Below are 18882 nucleotides of genomic sequence, written 5' to 3' on the forward strand. Positions count from 1 at the left end.
TTTGTGCCATCCATATAATAATATAGCAGTTGCCTAGGATATTTTGTAGATATTATCTGTATACCAAACCTGCCCATCCACTCTGCAAGAAAGTCAAAGCAGTTTTCCCACCCACATCCTCTTTCCCAGTTCTGTTCCAAGGGTCTCTAAACAAGGTTTGTGTCTTAGTGGTTTCACAACACTATATTCACTTTAACCATTACACAATTGACTATGCAGCATTTATTGCAGCACAAGAACTAGGGAACATTCTAGTCAGGAACAAATCTGACTGGAGACGAGTGGGCAAGAAGAAATGAAATCTCACATCTTACTGCATCAGTACTAGACCTGGCTGAAAAACTGAGATCCATTCCCACAACAAATAAACCATGTTTTTGAAATTGTTTTTATTCTGAATCAGGACAAATCAGAAACTACAAAAGGCTTTTGCAGGAAGCAAGTTTCACTTTGGGAGAACCAAAAATTAGATTTCAGCTTGCCAACTGCCCACCTCAAAGGTTGTAAATACAATATGTTGGGGAAGAGTCAATATGGCTTTTGTCAAGGGAAATCATGTCTCATTAATCTATTGGAATTCTTTGAGAGGGGTAACAAACATGTGGACAAAGGTGATCCAGTCAATACAGTGTACTTAGACTTTCAGAAAATTTTAAGCAAAGCATGCAGTCATGGGATAATAGGAAAGACCCTCTCATGGATCAGTAACTGGTTAAAAGATAGGAAACAAAGGGTAGGAATAAATGGTCAGTTTTCACAATGGAGAGAGGTAAATAACAGTGTCCCACAGGGATCTGTACTGGGATCAATGCTGTTCAACATATTCATAAATGATCTGAAAAAAGGGGTACATAATAAGGTGACAAAGTCTACAGATGATACAAAATTACTCAAGATAGATAAGTCCAAAGCTGATTACAAAGATTTACAAAAGGATATCACAAAACTAGGTGACTGGGCAACAAAATGGCAGATGACATGTTGACAAATGCAAAGTAATGCACATTACAAAACATAATAGAATTCCACTAAGGTTATATTCCTCAATGTGCACCACTTACAGAAGCAGCCACTCTTACCTGAACTGCATTCAAATGTACTCCATGTCCCCGATTAAATTTAGCTAAACAAGATTCTACTGTATGTTTAAATTAAGTAATGTGAATTTGGACATGTACATATTTTTCATTCCCCCTCAGACCTAAATCCTCCTGTCCCTCAACTTCTCTCTCTTCCTCTCTACTATTGATTCTCTCTCCACTATGGCTTTCCTCAGAACTCCCACCTGCCATGATCCAATTAGCTTTCAGCTTCCATTTACATTTTTTTTTTAAAAATCAAACTGCTTTAATTTCCCAATTACAGTTTTAATTAAAGCGTGAGCTGTTAAGGTCAAGCAAAGAGTGCCGTGGAAAGCTGCAACTAATAGACATTGAAACCACCATAAAAGTTTAAGAAATCATTTTAAATTCCTTATTCCCCCCTTTCAGTTCTCAAATTAATAATACTATTTTTATGGGGGAATAAGGGCACTCACCTTATTGAATAGTGTTTGACTGTCCACCCCCAAAAAGGCAAACCATAGCACCCATATATAATCTGGCATGTTCTATTGTTTAGTCATTACTAGTGGAACAAAACACTACCTAAAAGTGGGTCACATAAAGGATTTCACAGCCATGCTTTCTGTCTTATTGTCATGGATATGAAATTTTGTGATGCCTCTAAGCCTCATTTCTAAACAAAAATAAGTGAGAAAAAAACAGACAAAAAAGGCATGTGATTAAAGTGGTATCCGTCATAATTAAAGAGATGACTAAAAATGCAAGGTCATCCTGAGAAAGCAATGACCATTTCATGAAGCCATATGCCTCTGTCTCTCTTTTTCACAGAGATTAATGATTATGGGAAATCATGAGAGAGTGTTTTGCTTTATGCTTAGAAATGACTCCTTAGCTAGAGCAGTCTCAAAGCCTGTACTAAAGGGATCAAGGAACGCTTTTCTTGTGTGGCACATGGGGGAAGCATCATTATCAGAAAAAAACACTTTATTCCTTCTTCTTCTGATATTCTAGATGAATTTGCTATTCTGCAATATTTACATTTTGACAAAACCAAGTATGTGATGCCAAAAATATTACAAGGGGCTCTTTCAAAAAAATTCCATCTTAGTCAACAGCACATATGATATTCCTTGGGTAAAACAGCTGTCCTGCCAAAAAATAAAATAGATTTTCCATTCTTCTACAATACCCCCACCCCCAAGATCCATATCCTTCCATTGCCAAATCCATCAGTCTTTACATCCCCCATCCTAAATCCATCAATCCATACACACTCACCATTCTTGACCTACTATGCTTCCCCCACCCCAATACCCAATACATGAAGATTCCACTTGATGGACCTACTCTACCTGGAAACTATATTTGGCAGAAGTGGGGTGGTTGGTCAGATTGGAAGCAGCTCTCCTTATCTGAACATGAGGTGTACATTTAGGAGATAGGTCCCATTTGGTCCAAGTAGTCTCTCTCCTACCTGGTTTACATAGAGAAGCAAAAAGTCATATTTGGTGTGACAATGCACCCTCTCCTCAGCAAGAAGAAAAAAAATGAAGATAAATATAACAGGAAAGAATTATGAAACTTACCAGCTGGGAAAGAGGGAAATGCAGCAAACAACAACTGGTTTCAAAATGGCCACCTAAGTGCTGCACTGACTCACCTCTGTGGAATTTAAAAGGAACTCTAGTCCAAAACGCAAGCTGGGGGGGGGGGGGACAACCTTCCCGTAAAAGGTCAGACCCAACTGATTTGAAATAAGACTCTCTCGAGGAAAAGTGGTTTTGGTTTAATCTACCCAACAGAATCATGCAGTAGTGGGACTGCATGTAGCAAAAAAGCTCTGTCTTCAATTGTTTTCTCCAGCTACTAGAAGCTAATCTCAGGGCTTCTAAATAGGCAGTCAAGGCTTCTTTTCTTTCCCCTACTGGTTCTTTCCTCTCGGTGCAGTACTTTGGAACAAGAAAGCAGGAGGATTAGAGAGCCATCACTGCTGGTTCCTGATCTTGGACAGCAGCATGGCATCAGTGATCTTAAAAAACAAAACAAAACAAGGAGAGTAAGGACTCTGGATTGTCAACCCCAAGTGTTCAAAAATCATAGAAGATGGGCTAAAAATCAATATTTTTTTTCTTTTTTTAAAATGATACATTTGGGTTACTTTTCTTTGTCTTCTAGTTCTGAACTTTTAGGGTACACAGGGTCATGCTTCCAAGCTTTCGTCCTCCACCACAAGGGCTGGAAACTTTATTTGAGAACCTCAGCTTTTGTTGTTGTTGTTGTTTTAATCACATCACTCTGGAGGTTTAAGTAAAACACCACATATTTGCAAAAGCCATTGTCAGATCTAAGCAGCTGGCCATCGCAGGAAGGGGGCCAATGATAAAAGGGTTGTGGGGGAGTAATAGCCAAGTGACAGACAAAGAAAGAGAGTGAAAAAGAATGGTGAAGCACAAAAGATGGGAGAGAAATTGGGCTAAGAAAGGAAAAGGAAACACTATAGGGACAAACAGTGGAAGGATGGTTCTGTGGCTAAAGCACAGGACTGGTCAGAACTCCTAGATTCTATTCCCAGCCCTGCCACAGACTTGCTGTGGCAGCATGGGCTGTACAAGCCTGTCCAGGACCCTGGGTATATATTTCATTGACTAGCCCAGAGTGCCACAACTTCACTGCTACTGTTATCTGAGCTAGTTAGATCAAAGCTAGCTTTGGTACATCAACGTGCACTGCAGTCACACCTCCGATATCGCTGTAGACATACCCAGTGTGATCTTGGGAAAATCATATTGCTTCCTTGTACCTCAGTTTCCTCGGCTCCACAAGCCTGCCCTCAAATTGCTAAGTACTGGTCTACTTCCCAGGGAGGTGAATGTACCCTTGGATGGAAGGATTATAATTGCTGTTATTATGAGATACAAGGTGAGTAACCTTTTGACTTGCTCTGTGCTAACATCTACAAAAACATCACTTGAGGAGCTACTCAGAACTTGGGAAGGGAACTGGTTGCTTCTGTGTTTTGCATACCAATGTGATGTCATTCATAGGGCTGTATTTCCCCAGACTGATGTGTGTGTACATGTGGGGGGTTAGGGTGAATTTCCATTGGGTGGTAGTGAAGTTGCAGGAAAGAAAAAAGCTCCTTCCTAGTACCAGATCTACACATAACGGACTGAGCTGGTCAGGCAGGCAATGGGGGTAAAATCTGTTCATTGTCTGTAGGGCTGCAGCTCAGTGCATCTTCATACTTGCTGCATTTCTCTTTATGTTCTGCTGGCCAGGCTGCTAGAAAGGAAGTTGAGGAGACTACATGGCATATCCCCCATACGTTTCCACTCGCACTGGAAGATGCAGGACGGGAGCTCCCCTTGCAGCTGTTATTGTGACAACGGCAGGTGCATCTGTGGCTCAGCAACTGTCTGAGGGAAGAGCGGTTGGTTCAGTTTCTGCCTGAGCAATGAAAATTTTAAGAAGCGGAGTCAGACATAGTAATTTGAGGGCAGGCTTGTGGAGCTATTTGTTAGTTATCTACCACCCCTATTAACAATTTCTGTCCACTAGGAACACCCTGTGTGTGTTAATCCATGGGACTGCCTCATGGGGGGAGGGTCTTTAAGATATACTCAAAGCAAATGCCTCATTTGACATACAAAGCGCCAGGGGCGGCTCTATGGTTTTTGCCGCCCCACGCACGGCAGTCAGGCGGCTTTCGGCGGCATGCCTGTTAGCGGTCCGCTGGTCACGCAGATTCGACAGCATGCCTGCGGGAGGTCCGCTGGTGCCGCGCCATCGGTGTCCCCACCACCGAATTGCCGCTGAAGCCGCGGGACTGGCGGACTTTCCGCAGGCATGCTGCCGAAAGCCGCCTGTCTGCCACCCTCACAGCGACCGGCAGGCCGTCCCCCGCAGCTTGCCACTCCAGGCACGCGTTTGCTGTACTGGTGCCTGGAGCCGTCCCTGCAAAGTGCACGTGCGTGTAGGCGCGCACACACATACGAATGCTGGAGCTTTAGGACCCTCCTTCTCCCCCTCCCACCCTCCAGTCTCCTGCTATAGAAATGAAGCCCTGCTGCTTGTTTCTTCTAAAAACTGACTGCAAGGGTTATAATTCAAGGCTATTGTAAGGAAATGGGTTAGAATCTTATATGTAAAGAAATCTTATATGAGTCCAAAGTTGTCCAAAGGCTGGCTATGTTAATTAAAAAGGAGCTCACAGGAGCCCTCTCCAGTTCATCAGGGCACAAAACCACACACACTCTTAATTGTTTTAGAAGTAAAAATATAAGGTCATTCCTCACCTATTCCCAAATCACAACAGCAATCACCACTTTCAGTCAAATCCAAACATAATTCAGAATCCTGCTAACCACAGTAGCTGGGAAGTATGTCAAATACAATTCAGGGCCTCATAATGTAATTCAGCAGAAAAGATTTTTAGTCCTTAATACAGGTCAAGATACTTAATACACATTTTACACTCTGAAATGTATAAGGACAATTGAACACGAAGGCATCTGTTCTCCCTCTGATGCACAGGAGATTTATATACCTAGCAACCCTAAAGCATCAATGTGAATTGCAAGTAAATATTCCCTGTTCATTGATGAGGAAATGGATTGCAAAGTCTGGACTGTTATTCACAATTCTCCTCAGTATGTTAACAGGTAATTATAGCTTTGTTTTTGGATTTCATCTTCCCTGTGTATATGGAGGCCTCAGCTAACGTTCTTTTCATTGAAATAGTATTTTCTAGTAGAAATGACTGGTGCGGAGATATGACCTATTTCATGATAAATATTTTTTGTCAGAATTCATTTGTTAGTTTTTAATGCTCCACGGGAATCATGTGTTTTCCTTTTTCTTAAACCGTAATCTTTCAGTGTTCCACTCACATGTAGGAAATAGCAACAATGGATTAAAATGTGCATGGCCCCACATAACCTGATGATGAAACTCCAGCAAAATACAGGCCTGATGCTGTGAGGTATAGTTTACCCTCAGGTCCTATAGAAATGATTTACTTCAGTAGGAGAAGAGGGTGGCAGGAAGAGTTAAGCCATTTTCAGGATTGGCCCCTGTATGTGCAAAAAGCAACGGAGAGTCCTGTGGCACCTTTAAGACTAACAGATGTATTGGAGCATAAGCTTTCGTGGGTAAAAGCATGCGTCTGACGAAGTGGATATTCACCCACGAAAGCTTATGCTCCAATACATCTGTTAGCCTTAAAGGTGCCACAGGACTCTCTGTTGTTTTTTACAGATCCAGACTAACACAGCTACCCCTCTGTATTTGCAAAGATATTTAGGAACTGTCAATGTCTTTAGATGGCTTGATTAAATCATATAACAACAGGTATTGCGATATTTAAAGGGTAGGAATAGGTACCCTGCAAAGGCATATGGTTCCCACTAGAGAAGAGCTCAAATATCTTAACAGTGTAAAATCTTTGAGGAAGTATCTATAGTTTCACAAGAATGTGTGTCATGATATCTCCAGGAAATGGATATAATTTAAGTATGCAATCAACTTTTGAAGAAAAAAAGAAATTTTCAGCTTTCCTAAACATATAATTAATAGGAACATAGGAATTGCCATACTGGATCAGAACTGAGATCCATCTAGTACAATATCGTGTCTCCAACAGTGGGCAGTACTAAATATTCAGAGAAGGTGCAAAAACTCCACAGTAGGCAGATGTGAGATAATTTGCCCTCTACATTTGGCTTCATCCTGATCTCTAATAGAGATTGGCTTAATCTTTAAGCATGACGTTTAATATCCCTCCCCAAAATTGTATCATGGTTAATTATGATAATTTGGGGCATTTCTAGATATCTTTATGAAGCATGGATTTTATATATTTTACACACACACACACACACACACACACTTTTGCCTATGCATTCATATATTTGAGAGAGATTCTTTCTGCACACGGTATTACACACACACAAAAGTATGTTAACAGAACATTATTAAGGTTACAAAGTCAAGCACTCAAAAATTAGGAAATGCCAGATTAAGATAGTCTGTGCAATCTTATTTCAGCCCCCTTGTGTGTATGCAGTATGATCCAGTCCTTAATTACAAGATCGCATACTATTTTTTTCCACAGGACCCCTGCCTCATTCAGTGCACAGAATAGGCAGTTCTCACTTAATGAGTAACTATGCAATATTTGGTTTTCTCCTCATGGCACACTATTGAAATCGTGCTCTGAAGGCATCATTATTAATTTCCTCATAAGCTTTTCTATGGTGCTTGTCACTATAGTATCTGAGTACTTCACAGTCATTAATGAGTTTAATTTCACAATGCCCCTGTGCGGAGACAGGGGGTATATCATTTTCAGATGGGGAACTGAGACACGGAGAATTTAGGCACCTACCCCAGATTAAGGTGTCTAAATCCCATTTTTAAGCTCTGCTGCAATCAACAAATCCTCAGCTTGGCTGCCGCCTAATACTGTAAGCACCTGAACTCACTCAGTACCTAAGAGTTTGCAGTAAAAGTACCCTAGGTGCCTATGTTTCTGCGTCTGAGCATTTACACTGCTATGTTGTTCTATGCGCCCAGGCATCTAAGCCCCAGAGAGATACGGGAACTGGGGGAAGATAGCGGTTCTTCTGCCTAAGTCATGTGGGGGGCGCAGTCCAGTAGGCATGCTCAGAGTCCACCTAACTCCACACAGAACAGCTGGGAGGAGACCTCCCTTACAACCTTTAGCCCAGTGGTTAGTATAGTCACTAGGGATGTGAGAGACCTTTGGTTCAAGTGCCCCTCTCTGCCTGATACAGAGAAGAAATTTGAACATAGGTCTCTAATCTCTGAGGAGTGTGCTCAAACCACTGAGCTATGGGATTCTCTAATGTGGGACTCTCTCCTGTTGAAGCTGTTCCACTGTGTATAACTAATTAAAGGGTCACTGGAGCATCAGGACTGGATCGTGAGTCTCCCCTCGCACAAGACTAGAGAGACATCCTCACATTCTCTCTCTGGCCCAATAATTCTTTACTGAAGTGAGAGGCAGACCCTGGTGCATGTCTATAAAGCGCATCAGGCTGCAGCCCTTCTTCCGGCTCCTCCAGAACCTCTTACTGAGGTTCTGGGTGCATTTTTCCCCTCACTTGTTTATCTTAGAACCCCCCCATGAAGTCTTGAGACTGCCTCATCAACCTCTTCCTAGTGCTGGCCGAGATAAATGTCCATCCCTCCAGGAGGAGGAAGCTAGATGACTGTGGGGCCTATTTCCATTCCCTAGTCAAGTCATGTGTCCAGGCAGAGCTCCTCTGGGCAGTGTACACTGACTCCTTAGATTCTTTTAAGGAGTAATGGGCATTGTCAGTGGTTTTCTGCTTAGTATTCCCTTCTGGTTCCCCGATCTTTAACATTTGACCTCCCTAGCATTCTTTTATTCTCTGGGAAAGGAGATTTGTGGCCTGGGCTCAGTGATTCCTCCCCACAGCTGAGGGGAAGGGCCTTTAGTTTTGAGTATTTCTAGGCCTGTCCATTCCCAAATACTCAATAGGTACACAACTTCCAATTGCTCCAACAAATGAAGCAGCAGTCTACAGATAACAGTTCCCTTTATTACATAACCTTGATTTCACCTCCAAACAAAGCTATCCTATGCAATGAATAAGACAGTGACCCCATAGAAAAAAAAATGTAAAATCATACTAGTATAAGATTAAAGGCAACCTTAATCTGGCATTTACTAATTTCTGAGTGCTTGGCTTTGTAACCTTAATAATGTTCTTTGACAATAGTTTTTGTGTGTGTAATTTCCTAAATTCTATAAAAGCAAACATCTGGTCATCGGTTGTAATCTTTAGATACACCACCTGGACCACTATTACTTGAGCTAATGCAGTAACTGATAGCAGTAGTAGGTTGCCATTCTCTATGTGGGCCAGCATTAGAGGGGGATGGGACACTTTGGCAGTGGATTTCACAGATATTTGCTGACAAAGGAATGATGAGTCTTAGAAATTTGGGTTCCCTTTCAGGCTCTGGAGAGCAGTGTGATTGAGTGGGCATCCTAGCCATCCAAGCACTGAGCTGCAGCAGAATGTGTCTGCGGGAATTAATTATTAATTAAGCAGGCAAGAAAAGAGAAAAAATGAGAAAATAAGGTCAACAGCACTGATGTTGTCTATCCCAATTAAAGGCTGATAATATATGTTTCTGGATCTTATTATTCATACACAATCCTCAAGCCACCTATTTTTAGATTTCTCTTTCCTGACTTCTGAGCAAAACTTAGATGAAACGTAAATACATATAAATCAATAATGTTCTCCACCTTCTGAACTAACCTAAAGATATAAGGTTTGCCCTAAAAATAGGAGGCTCTACTCAAAACTCCTGGAACCACTTCAAAAGAAAAAATGCCTTTAATAGAGCTAGCCAGAAAAATTCCAATGAAGCGGGTTTGTTTTTTGTCTAAATTTACCAATTTGTCAAAATATAAATGTTTTGCGAGGACAGTTTGATTTTGACAAAGTTCCTTGAGAACCCAGGCAAGCTTTCCAGACCTGCCTACCTTGTTTCTCATGCCTGGTGGGCTGCTGGGGAGCCCAGGGTTTTAGGATATATAGTCTTGGGCAGCCTGCTATATGGATTGTACCAGGGATGGGGGTACCAGGGTTCCCAGGGTCCACAGCACTGGGACAGTCAGCCAGGCAGACCACATTGGAATTGGGGATCCCAGGGCTTCTGAGTCCACAGCTCTGGGTCAAGCAGCCAGGATGATTGTCCCAGATTTGGGGAGCTTAGTGCTTTCTCTTTCATGGAAAATTTTGATTTTTTTTCCACTTTCATTTCTAATTGGAATGCAACTCAATTTCAAAATATCAAAATCCTCAGCAAAATGGAATTACCTTTCTCTGCCCAGCTTTAGTCAGGAGAGATTGTGAGTATGAGGTTTGTTTTATTTGTATAATGAGTGAAATAAAAATGAAAGAACTGCTTAATAGGAGGAGGAGACTAATGAGCAATTCTTCCTCGGTTGATAGCACTGGCAGTATATGGGTTCTTGCTTGGCTACATCCATTGTACATCAGTTCTTCTGACCTTGAAAATACAGGAAACTAGCTTCTACATTCTACAGAATGGAAGAGGGGAAAAGAAACACCACTTTTTGTAGTATTTTCTATTTCACATTTCCAAAGAATATCAGCTACATAGATAAAACAAATGTGTGAATATCCATCGCTCTAGCAAATGATACCAGTGCACATCCTGTCTCCAGTGCATCTTTCACTTACACATAAGTTAAGTGGTTTGAAAGTCAAATAAAGTATAGATAAACAGAAAACCCTTTTTTCCCAGTCCCATTTTGTATGTATTGAACAAATATAGTACTGACAAACAGGACTAATTTTAAACTAACTAAAACAATAACAAAGCCTGTTATTTGTTGTTTCTGATTAGTCAGTGACATGTTTTGGCTCTAAGAAACAACATGTGAAATAATCAGCAGAAGCAAATTGAGTGAAAGCAAATAATTGCTGGTGAAATTCTCCCCTGTACACAGGGCCTACACAAAGATCTGTGACCATAAAATAAGGTCGTAGTGGTCCACAGGCTTTCATAGATTCTAAGGCCAGAAGGATCTACTAGGTTATCTAGTGTATAACACAAGCCATAGGAGAATTTCATCCTATAGAAGGAGGAATAAATCTCATTTTTTATTCTTCACAAGTACTTAAAAAGGACATTTTTGTTGACACTATATATGTGACATTGGCGGGGGGGAAGAACATCCACATAGATATTTGGACAGCATCTGACCACACACTTAAGTGCAGAATTCATATACGGGCAGAAGGACTTCATCTTCTGTCCATTCTACAGAGAACTGACGCAAACATTAAGGCAGAATGCACAGTTTACTAAGGAAGTGTCAACAAACAAATTGGTTGGTTTCACAGTATACATTACAGCAAAAATCCTCCATAACAATAAGTCTACTTGTCATTTTTTTCTGATGTAGCATTGTACTACAAGGTTATCTGGAAATTTTAGTGGCAGATCACTTAGGGCTATGTTCTTCCTACAGTCTTTGCAGAGACAATTCTGCTAATTGAAGGGAGACTGAATAATGTTGCTGAATTGGAGCTTGTCACATCAGAAACTCTGGCTGTAATTCTTTTCTTGACCTACATGATTACTTACTTATTATTCATATAATTAATAGAAACAATATGTTGTAGCAGTAAAAGTAGAGGAATAGAAGCTAGGATTTCTGGATGAGCTCCACAAAACTCAACTGTTTCATTTTGTGTCGGCTCAAATGAATATTTTCTTCTATTTCAATTCATGTGGATTTTCACCCCTCAAGTTTTGCTTTCAATTTTTGCCTTTGAATGAAATCCAAAACCTCAAAAGCAGAACTCAAATTGAATCAGCATATTTCATCTGATTTCATCTGCTGGAACCATGCAGAACAACAAAATTATAATTTTGGCACAGGTTCATTTGGAACTGATTAGCAACAAAGACCAACCCCTCTCCCCCCTCCCTCCCCACCCAAACCTCTCCACATTTGTTTAGATGATGATTTACTACTGCTGTGAAGTGCTGCAAAATAAAATATATGTTCCTGTTTTGGGGAAGATGCGTACAGATACCACAGTGATCAGAGCCTTATAAATACTCGGCATAATAAGAGCAACAATATTCAGGTACAGCCTAATTAAACCGAATACAATCCATTGGCTTAGTCCTGCCAGCTTTCTTTTGTGGTAGTTCTGTGTGCAAAGCTTGCAGATTTGAGCCATACATTTGCAAAAACTAAGTAAAAAAATCCTACAGTCCTCACACTGCTCATTTTAGAAACCCAACATTAATCCAGTTGGGCTTGCTCACATTTGCCTGTTAGATACATTATAATTAAGGGATACCAAATGTTGTGCTTTAGACTGATTTGCTGATGATTTACAGCAGAAGACGCCAAACTTTGAGCATTTAAAGAACAGATGGTGCTTCTTCCTTCTTCTTGCTGGTCAAAAATACAGAGAAAATAAGGATGAAGACAGATGTAGATAAAGAGAAGCAACTGAAAAAGAAAAAGTTTGGCAGATCCCATAAGCAACTACAGAAACAAATTATACCAATTTTCCACTGTGGGTGTACAGGTTTGAGGACTCACAGATGGCTTAGAAGAGAGAAACAGTTTCCAAAGGCATTCTGCAACATGGGCTCCCAACTATTGCAAAAATGTTTTTTAAACTGCAAATTCCAGTAGTTGACAGAAAATGTTTATTTTCCATTTAATTGAAAAGAGAATGAAAAAAAAATGTGGCACTACCTGCCTGGATCAGAAGGACTCATCTACATGGAGACTTAGTACATAGCATCATAGAAATATAAGACCAGAAGGGATCCCGATAGATCGCCTGAGCCAGACCCCTGCATTGAGGCAGGACTATTATCTATAGCAGTGATACTCAGACTGAGGCTTGCGAGCTACAAGTGGCTCTTCAATGTGTCTCCTGCGGCTCTTCACAGCACATGATATTAAAACACTGTGATTTAATTATTAACCAATCTACGTTATTAACCAATCAGGATGCTTTTACTGTGTTATTAACCAATTGTAGTTGATGAAATAATACTTGGTCAGCCATTTTCCTGTGAGAATAATTATATATATATTAATATATAAACTAAATAGTTCTCCTGTCATACTGTTTAAATATGAATATATGGTACTACAGTAAATGAAACAATGAATTCACACTACTGTGGCTATTTTGGCTAATTTGATAGCTTATTTGGCTCCTGAACTACTGAGGTCTGAATATCACTGATCTAGACCATCCCTGATAGGTGTTTGTCTAACCCAGTGGTGGGCAACCTGCGGCCCATGGGCTGCACGTGGCCCGTCAGGATAATCCACTGGCAGGCCGTGAGATAGTTTGTTTACATTGACCGCCCGCAGGCACGGCCGCCCGCAGCTCCCATTGGCCAGGAACGGCAAACCGTGACCACTGGGAGCTGCGGGCAGCCGTGCCTGCGGACGGTCAATGTAAACAAACTGTCTCGTGGCCCGCCAATGGATTACCCTGATGGGCCATCTGCAGGCTGCAGGTTGCCCACCACTAGTCTAACCTGTTCTTAAAAACCTCCAGTGACAGAGATTCCACAACCTCCCTAGGCAATTTGTTCCAGTACTTAACTACCTTTATACTTAGGATATTTTTCCTAATGTCTAATCTAAATCTCCCTTGCTGCAATTTAAGTCCATTACTTCTGGTCCTGTCTTCAGTGGTTAAGGAGAAAAAATTATAACAACTTTTTACCGCCTTGAAGATTTATAATATCCCCTCTCACTCTTCCAATTTTTTCAATCTTCCCTCATAGATCATGTTTTCTAGAACTTTAATTATTTTTGTTGCTCTTCTCTGGACTTTCTATCCGGAAGTGTGGTGCCTACAACTGGACACAGTATTAGTGCTGAGTGGAGTGGAAGAATGATCTCTCATGTCTTGCTTACAACACTTCTGCAATAACAATCTGGAGTGGAAATCTACAGTGCACTAACTTGCCAAACACCAACTGGCTGTGTGGACCCTCCTACTGCTCAATAAAAGTTCCCTAGTGCACTTCGATGTACTGCTGTCTGAAATAGTATGACAAAGCATACTAGGGAACTTTCAGAACACAGTAGTAGGATCTGCACAGCAACTTAGTTCACAGCAGGCTAGCCACACACTAAATCTCCACCTATACAAGCCCAGTAGACCCTATAAACTTTACTCATTGTCAGTTTCCAAAAGAGGACACTCACAGTGCAGCTGGCACCTATGAATGAAATTGGCCTAGTGCCCTTGTGCCAGAACAGGTGTTCCCAGTTTGGCCAATTAGGAGGGAGAGACAGCATGTTGGGTCTATAAAAGTTCAGGGAGAGACCAAGTGAGGTATAAACCTAGTGAGTTAGGACAGCCAGAGACTGGAGAAGATCTCTGGGAAAAGCTGCAGAGAACAGAAAGCTCTCTGCAGGTCCTCCCTAAAAGAGAAAAGAATTATCAGGAAGTCAGTAAAGGGTCTAACCCAGGGATCGGCAACCTTTGGCATGCAGCTCGCCAGGGTAAGCCCCCTGGCAGGCTGGGCTGGTTTGTTTACCTGCCATGTCCACAGGTCCGGCCGATTGCGGCTCTCACTGGCCCTCAGCCCGCGCTGCTTCCCGCACTCCCCCATTGGCTTGGAGCAGCGAACCGCAGCTAGTGGGAGCTGCGATCAGCCAAACCTGTGGACGCAGCAGGTAAACAGAGTAGCCCGGCCTTCCAGGTCCACCCTGGCGGACCACGTGCCAAAAGTTGCCAATCCCTGGTCTAACTCACTGACTTTCAAAAAGGGGCAGAAAAGGGCTGAGGACTAAGAAGCTAGTGTGGGGGTTAGACTGCTGACCTTCCTGAGCCAGAGACCCATGACCAGAGAAGGTGGAAGAGAGTTGAAGGCTACAAGCAATAGAGGGACAACCTGCCTGCTCTTGGAGCCAGGGCATGGTGAGGGATGCACTAGAAAGCTGAAGTGTGGTGAGGGAGCCCCTAATTCTTCATTGCTCATTCTTACAATATTTTATTCTTCAGATCATAAGGAACCCACTGCAGACTAATTATAAGTCACAGAACGAGTTTTAGTCAATCCCTGCTGCTAATGAAGAATGTAGTTTCCAAATAAAGGAACTATCAGATATTGAAGTGAGAATAGCTCCTTTCTGACACACTTTAATTGTGATTCAAAAACTCTAATTCTCCATCTACTGGGATTCTAACTGAGCTAAGGAGTTGCATTTAAATTCAGCTTAAACATGGTTGCACTAAATTAGTTTCTAACTCATTAGAACCACACATTATGGACCAAGCCAAATCCCTTCAGGTCATATTTAAAAAAAAAACAACTATGATTCAGTTTAGGTAGGAACCTAGTCAGTCTAACTAGGAACCTGAACACACACAAAAAAGCTTGGGCAAGAACAACTCAAGACAAGTTAGGCAGTATTTGTTAAACAATGAGTGAAGGGCAGAACAGCTTGAAACAGAAGCTCAAAAGATATCTGGTCTCCTAAATTCACTTGGAGACAAGGGGAAGATCAACAAACAAGCTATTATAAAAAACAATTATTAGTTTTGAGTATTGGAGCCCTATTTGATAAAGAAATAGTTTGCACAGCAGTGACATCTATACACTGTTTATTTCAACTGAACTTGCCTCAAAATGGACTAAAATTATTTTGCTTCAGTTTTGTGAGCTCTGAAAAATTTGAATTGTCACTGTTTTTCTGGGAAGTTTAATGAAATTTTCACTCACCCTGTTTGGAAAATTGATGTGGATTTTGAATCCAAAAGCAAAGCGAAATGTAGATCTGCCATGAAAAAGGCTATTCAAGTCTTAAGTTGCTTCCAGGGCCACAGGCAAAAGCAACCGAAGGATTTCCCCATGGTCTGTTAAGCTTTCAGTGGAGCTCTGTTGGGGCACATTTTAAATACCTTCAATTTTACAGCAATGACTCAGTCATATTATCACAAATATTTTGAAAATTCAATCACAGAAACAAAGGCTGCTAATTGGAATCTTAATAGTGTCTGTAGGTTAAATCATGAATGAATGAATAAACAGCTATAAGCCTATTAGTTTCATAAACAAACAGCTGGAAACATGACAAATACAAAAGGATATGCAATAAAACTTTAGGATATAAGTCACAAGAAATGACTATCTATATAAATTTTTTGATCAGAAACACCTGCTCTTTCACAAAACTTTTCCTTCGATATAGTAACCCTGGACATGAAGCAAAACAGACACATTACTTGTGGGTAATGAAGATTATATGAAGTCCTAGGGTAAATTTAAAAAAAAAAGTTTATATATATATATATATGTTTTTACTCATTTCAAAATCATACAAATTTCATAAAGTAGAAAAGCAGCTAATTGCCAGATGTATTTGTCAAGTTTAACATCCATTTTAAACCCTCTTTTCTCTTCATTTGCAGAATATACTTTCACATAAATTCATATCATATTTGGTCACACGTTTTCAATGTGATCTGCACACTGCTCTGATTTTTCCTATGAAGGAAAAGCAATTCTATGGTTTGTGTTTACTATAAAGGGACATTCTTTGTAGACACGTAAGGTAGACACGTAAGATATTGAAAAATATTACAGATACCAGCATCCCAACAACTGCACAGTGAATTTTTCATTATTTACTGCAAATAGGTCACTGGGCCCATGATGTGTTTGCATACTTAGAAGAAAATATCCAATAAAATAAGTAAACAAGTGTCTTAGTTATAAATAGAAGCAAAGGGCATATCATACGTTAAGATACACGTCATATATTGTTTAAGTATTAATTCAATTAGCACGACATAAATGCTCTGAAAACAAAATTACCTCCCATCTCACAGTTTGAGATAACATCCTGTCAGCTCTCATAACTCAGAAGAAAGATAGGTTCCACAATCCAGTTAACATTTAGTTAACTATATAAGAACCGTTAAGTAGTAAATTTATTCTGCAACACTTTTTTTTCCATTTATTTTTAGACTGATTCTTAAATCTGATAAATCCTCAGAAAAGATGCACTCAGTCTTTCAGTACATCAGGATCAAAACTATATCATTTATTTATTGTATTTTCCAAACCTTTAAACTGCTTCTCTAATTTATTGACTACCAGTGACACAGTACCTCTCTGGAGTGCTCTCGAAATAACTTAGAGCTTAACAATTCCCACAAGCTGTAAGAAACAAAACAATTATAGAACTGGTAGCTTGCATGATCATTTAATATCATATTTTATTATCGTATAGTCATTGAAATGTTGTTGAAGGGCGAAAAAATCAAATTGGCATTTAGTAACTTTTCAACTAAGTAACTGCTAAGAATTTAGAATACTTCTCTTTTTCAAACATAAATCAAAGCCTTGCATACTAAACCAGAGCCAAGAAATACTGGAATTATCAAAGTTATATGCCAAATTCAGCCCTATGCAACCTCCAATGACTCCAGTAAAATTGTTATACCAGGGATGGATTTGGTCCTATTGTAGAGATATTGAAGGCCATTGAGTTGATCCTCCAGACAGCACAGGATTCTTCACCATCCTGTTTTCTAATGCTTTGACTAAAGATATTAAATAACTCAAGAAATTGGGTTTCATCCTTTCTGGGGAAAATATCCCCCAGTCTAAAAGATCTCACTTTTAGGTAATTCCCCTGTCATTAGCAGAAATCGTAAAAACTCTTAACAGGTTAAATAGGATGAAGAAAAATCGGGTCCACACACTGTAATATGGCCCCAGATACCATTGGGCTCCTTGTTAGGTCCCTAAACTACTGGTGACAATGTGCTATGGACTGTCTAACTGACAAGTGGGTGAAGCTGCTGTTAAGCTAATTTTGCCCTTATATAAGTTTTGGAACAAGGGTTTTGAGAAAATGCCTCAAGAGATATTTAGATATGATCCCAAAGGAGGCTAAAACAGTGACTTTGACATGTTTCTTTTATTTTTACGGGCACCTAAAATGCTTGTCATTTTACAAAGAATTCAAACTTTAAAATATTCGTAGTAGAATAAAGAATGTTCCAGTATTCAGGTGTCAGCACATCACTTTTTGTCTTTTCTAAAATACTGCAAAGATTTTTGAGTCACAAATACTTTGACATTAAGACCCTCAAAAGATGCTCTCGGTGCTTAGTTCTGAAACCCTACTACCCATCACTTGTATGTGTGACCCAAGGACCTTTTGATACCAGCTGGCAAAGGGCACAGGAATATACAAGAATTACAGGGATCTCCTGGATATGGTATTTACATTCTAGTCCATGAAAGAGGGTCATGTAAGGTTTCTACTGAAAGCCTCTGTCACGCTGGGTCATCATAATTTTTGAGAAATGTATGTGTGGATAATATATAAGGATATATGCCTTTAACTACAGGGCTTTGTGTGTGTGTGTGTGTATACATAATATGTATATATATATGAAATTATGTTCCTAAGGTCTTGTAGTTAAAGGCAGGCAGTTAAAGGCACTCAGAAACAGCGTGCCTTAAGTCCAGTTCCACCAGACAGGAGACAAAATAGACTTATTTTCCTAGCTGACCATTGTTGTCTTACAAGGGAAGTGCATACTGACTCAAATGCTAATGATTAAGAGATTGTGGGGACTTCAAGAGAAATGGTGAGTAGAGCATGAGGGAATCCTACTGACAAGAAAAAACGAAGGACTGGTCTAATATATCTAGGGGTGCAAAAAGATACCCTGCCATCTTTCCTCTGGGGAACACAAGTTTTCAGTGGACTTGGTCTCATGAAAGGAGGTCCTTAGCCATCCTGGTTGAAGAACTGTGAGAAGGACTTTGGTAAGCAGTGCCTTATTAGACAAAAGGGCAAGTTAGTTAAGTTTAAGCTCTAGAATGTATGTTATGATTTTATTTTATAGGTAACTCTTTTTTTCCATTAGTCCAACCTGATATCATTTGAATTTCTGTTCTTTGTTAAATACACTTTTTCTTGTTTTCACTATAAACATGTACAAGTACAGTGTGTTAAGCAGAGCTGGGGTCTAAGGTATAACTCGTTAGCTGGGGTGTACTGTTGCTTTGGGAACATAGTGCCTGATAATTCTGTGAGTGTCCAGTAGATAATGGACTGAACACTAAAGGTGGATGCCCAGAAGCCTTGGGGTGGGTGGGGTTAGAGTGTGTCTATCACTAGCTTGCATGAGCGCACATGATCTGAGTGCAGAATGCTTGGGTTGCATATGGCTGGGAGAATCAGGGAGTTGGCAAGTAGACG

At 40.4% G+C, this 18882-nt stretch overlaps 1 protein-coding gene across 1 annotated transcript in view; it reads right to left on the minus strand.

Annotated features, from left to right (window-relative positions):
* Window positions 1-18882, minus strand: part of NALF1 (NALCN channel auxiliary factor 1) — a 281676-nt gene that overhangs the window by 16347 nt on the left and 246447 nt on the right. The gene's annotated exons all lie outside the window — the stretch shown is intronic.

The sequence above is a fragment of the Malaclemys terrapin genome, chromosome 1 (assembly GCF_027887155.1).
Source record: "Malaclemys terrapin pileata isolate rMalTer1 chromosome 1, rMalTer1.hap1, whole genome shotgun sequence".
Classification (NCBI taxonomy): Eukaryota; Metazoa; Chordata; order Testudines; family Emydidae; genus Malaclemys; species Malaclemys terrapin.